Source organism: Aulonocara sp. 'chitande type north' Nkhata Bay, linkage group LG18 (genome assembly GCF_057382095.1).
Source record: "Aulonocara sp. 'chitande type north' Nkhata Bay isolate Kocher_YH1m ecotype deep benthic linkage group LG18, A_spYH_male_GT1.1, whole genome shotgun sequence".
Classification (NCBI taxonomy): domain Eukaryota; kingdom Metazoa; phylum Chordata; class Actinopteri; order Cichliformes; family Cichlidae; genus Aulonocara; species Aulonocara sp. 'chitande type north' Nkhata Bay.
Window position 1 is genome coordinate 5,963,292 of NC_141361.1, and position 4,658 is coordinate 5,967,949.

The window sequence follows — 4,658 nt, forward strand, 5'->3', positions numbered from 1 at the left end:
ACGATTTTCTTGTGTCTTTTTGTTGAACACGAAGGTCTGGATGATCAGCAGATCTGTTACCAGGAGAGGAGTCTCAACCAGGAGGACCCAGAGCCTCCACAGATTAAAGAGGAACAGGAGGAAATGTGTAGCAGTGAGGAAGGAGAGCAGCTTGAACTGAAGCAGGAGGATGAAGGGATTCATGTCTGGACCGGAGAACAGCTGGATTTGTTGTGGAAACCTGGACTAAAGCTGACCAGAATAGGTATGTAAAAGTGTAATATACAGATTTCATAATATGGAAATGAATATGACTCATAACAAAATGTCACAAAGACACATGGCGTGCATTACCGCCTGGGATACTGCCTCACTGAAGACATGTTTTCTGTTAGCACAGTAAAATAAAAACTGGGTTTCAAATCTTCTGTTGTTTAATAAAAAAATAAAATTTCCACCAGATTTAAGTCATGTTATCCCAGAATTGTACGCAGTATGTAGAAAAATGTTGAGACAATGAAAACTGTGGCTTATTGGCCACAAGGACCAAGTTGGAGCAGCGAGCTGTACGCCTCATAAATGATGACTTTCTGCATGTAAACAGAATTATTCTCTGTTCACTGCATGAGAGAGAATATTTAAATATCGCTCACATATCTGAGAGACCTGCTCACAGTGTAACATCAAGACCTCCCACAGCAACATGATTGTAAGGAAAACTGTAGCCAGGAGAGGAACTCCAGTCTGGACCAGCAGAACACAGATCCTCCACAGACTAAAGAGGAACAGGAAGAAATCTCCACCAATCAGGAAGAAGAGCAGCTTGCACTGAAGCAGGAAACCAATGGCATCATCATCTGGACCGGGCAGGAGCTGGGCATCATGTGGAACCCTGAAGTAAAGTTGCACAGAATACGTATGCAAAACCTTAATAGATTCGGTTTTGTATTAAGAAATCTAACTCATGTTGGATCCTAATCAGACCTCAGATGTATGTTAATGAGACACATGATGAATCTAAGCACCAACTGCAACAAGGAAACTGAATTAATATTCTAAGAGCCAAAATGTCTAGCCCTTCCAATGTCGCTCCTGTCAGGACTGTCCTATGTTGGTCATAATTGTAATAAACTTGAGCCCAAGAGAGAGGAAGACTCCCTACAATGAGTTGAAACATTACCTTGTTATTTATTCCTGCATATACATTTTTTGTCATTCGCATTGTCACTTTGTTTGTCCCTCACGAGCTGCAGCAGCAAGGGACAAACTAGGCAGTATCACATTTAATAACAGGAAATGAATAGACATGTAATCTTTTCTTTTTTTGGCCACATTTTTCAAGTGGCCTTTATTTGACAAGATCATATAAAAAAAATTAAAAACAAAACAAAACATTAAATTATGCTTTTGGTGTGCCACCACAATGTTTTCAGTAGCCCCCATATGGCCACCCACATGAAAAAATTCTGGAGGCACCCCTGTACATTATGACTGAGTACATCCACTGAACCTTTTGTGAATAACATAATTATCCCCATTAGGGCTCAATGATCAATTTAAAAATGTAATATCGATTTGAAACTAAGCTTTTAACAAACCACACAAGACTATGATAGTTGTCCTTGTGCCATGTGTTTCTGGATCTTTCTTTCTTCTTCTGTCCCTTTGGATTCCAGCACAAGGCCTGTGTAGTGATTTTATTGGTGGGCTTCCTGAGGGTGAGGCCAATCCAACAATAATTTCTTTTCAGGATTGGTATTGCTATTGGTTCCTAGTTTGTTCTTGTCCGCAGTTTTTAATCTTTTCTGGTAAATAGAGCAGAGGACTTGTTGGAGGCAGCTGTTGATGAATGTCTGTAATAGGGATGGACCGATCCAATATTACGTATCGGTATCAGTCTGATACTGACCTAAATTACTGGATCGGATATTGGAGAGAAATAAAAAATGTAATCCGATCCATTAAATATCACAAAAGCACCTCACAAAACTTGCAACATGGCGTAACCCAGCTCATGACCTTAGCACGTCGGAGCAGCACATGATAGAGCAACTGTGGCCCGCAAGACCTGTCAGCGGTCTGGTTGAGCATTTGGAGCCTTGCTGCCAAACTGGCATCTCAGAGAAAGCTATACTAGAGAAGTAAAGCAAGTGTGTAAGTTCAACGCTGAACGTTTAGCTTAAAAACCTATTTATGGAGCGACTGCCTCTTTCTCTCCCTCCCTCTCCTGTTGCTACATCAATCATGAAACTGGTCAATGATCGGCTTTTCTGTCACGGGGCCTGTTTCTTTTGTTTGTTTATCACCCACTCTATGCCAGAAAGAGGAAACCAGCGGATAAACTTCAGCAGCACGTTAAAGTTTGCTAAGCTGTTGTTAGAATTTCTTTAATATTACTTTCTAAACCAGGATCCTTTTCTACGAAGCTGACAGCTGGTAACTGTGCAGGGGCGGGTCTAGTTTTGCCAGGGGGCCAGCTGGGGCACAAAGAAATACTTTTCTTTCTTATTGTCATTTAACATGTCTAGCTTTTAATAAATAATTATGTGAATCTTAATAATCTCGTAATCTTGTTAACGGGGGTGATGCGATGTCACTGGTATGCATGAATTAATTAAACAGTCCAATAACTTCAGCAGTTCTTATCTTGTCCTTTTTTGTGTTTATTCCAACAAGACATTTTAACATTTTAACATAACAGCGCAGTGGTCACAAACTGTTTGCCTTCTTACAATTAACAACACACCTGACACCGATTAGCTGCTACCTTTACATGAACCAGCCATATGAAAACAGGAAAAGGTGACCTCTAGCGGCCACATAAGGTATAAACCCAAAAATGGCTCCTACAGCCAGAATAGAGAGGATGGTGTAGGTTTAAGTTTATTATATTCATCAGCATTGCTGAACTATGAAATATTTTGGGTGCAGTGTATTTTTTTCAGGGAATGAATTCTCTTTTGGCTCTTGACAAAGGCAGTCGCACTTTTCTGGGATGAGACATGCACATTAAAACAAAAACTCCACAGTCCACAGTCACTTGATAACACACAAAATCCAACAGAGTAAAATTTATGAGAATCTCGTAGTTTGTCCTACAGATACTTTTTTGTGTTGTTTTGAAATCGCCCCTGATGTATGATTATCTTTTTATTTACATAAATTACATGTCAACCTTGAATGATACAAAAACTGAGCAGAAAGCAAGAAGTGAAGTGTTTGAGTTTAAAGTTTCCACCTCATGGGTTTTAATTTTTTCAGTCAATTTAAGGAATTCCAGGTTTCCTCTGCAGCATGGAATGAAAAAAATAATTTAAATAGATTTTGGACATGGATAAATGTAGTTAAATATTTATGCTCTGCTTTTTGGAATATACAATTCCAAACTTAAATTGATCACACAACAGGAGTGTTCTCAGCAAAACAGCTTCTCCCCCCAACATGGCTTTCATTGGTATATCTGTGCGACATGCTTACCACGTGGAGACCTGCTGGATGGTTAACTTGTAATTTTTCAAATGTATGTTTGTTGTTTGTTTTTTTTAATCTGTTGCTTCAGATCTTCCACAGTGTGACTGTAAGGATGAGCACACAAATCAGCAGGTCTGTAACCAGGAGAATAACTCCAGTCTACACTAGGAGGATCCTTCACAGATTAACGGTTTTATAATAATAATAATAATAATAATAATAATAGATTGGATTTATATAGCGCTTTACAATACCACTATTCATTCACTCTCACATTCATACACTGGTGGAGGCAGCTACAGTTGTAGCCACAGCTGCCCTGGGGCAGACTGACAGAAGCGAGGCTGCCATATTGCACCATCGGCCCCTCTGGCCAACACCAGTAGGCGGTAGGGTAAAGTGTCTTGCCCAAGGACACAACGACCAGGACAGAGACCCCAGGGATCGAACCGGCGACCTTCCGGTTACAGATGCGATTCCCAACCCCCAGTTTCCTGTTTCAAAATAAAAGCATGGATTTCAAAAATAAAACCGAAGGACCTTTCAAACAAACGTAAAAATATTTCCCAAATTTAAAGGTCATTTACAACTGGTGCTCCTGGAAATGTGGAAGAAAATCCTTCTTTTCCCACATTTTCCATATTTCATCAAGATGTTTTTTCAATTCTGCCCATTACTTTGTCTCTTTTTCTCCTTCCAGCATCTGATTCTTTGCAGAGTCCTTGATGTCATAGTCTGTGTGAGTGTTCAGTGTTTTTCCACTCAGGCCTGGTCCTGCATTGTCCGCCTGGGTGGAGCTTGGAGTCCACACCTGCCTCCAATCAGCAGGAGGTGTATTTAACATCAGTGTCACCAATAGTGATGGTCAAAGAAGCTTTCTGAAGCACTGAAGCTTGTATTGAAAAACGGTTCATTACTCGAAGCTTTTTAACACAGTCCTCTCTGGTGACATCTGGTGGCCAAAGATATGAAGAGCAGCTTGAATCCACAAAATAAAACAAACTGCTTCATTATGATTACCCACTCTACAGAGTGGAATTCTGTCTGATATTGGGCCGCTGTTGTTGCTTTGAACGTGCATTTTTTGGTGGTTAAAAAAATGTGTTTTATTTATTTAATAAATAGTTTTGACCAGTAAACTCTCCTTGTTTAAACATGCACCATGGTGTGGTCTTTCTTTGCTTATGACTTCTTGATGTTGGTACATA

General features: G+C 39.9%; 1 pseudogene across 1 annotated transcript in view; it reads left to right on the top strand.

Moving 5' to 3' along the window:
* The window catches only part of LOC147307836 (uncharacterized), an 8,744-nt pseudogene extending 4,412 nt beyond the window's left edge, over nucleotides 1-4,332 (top strand). Inside the window, exons 2-5 of the transcript XR_015126043.1 lie at nucleotides 35-244; nucleotides 668-895; nucleotides 3,539-3,640; nucleotides 4,217-4,332. The product of XR_015126043.1 is annotated as an uncharacterized LOC147307836 (transcript). The remainder of the gene's footprint in view (nucleotides 1-34; nucleotides 245-667; nucleotides 896-3,538; nucleotides 3,641-4,216) is intronic.
* Nucleotides 4,333-4,658: the final 326 nt, after the last annotated feature.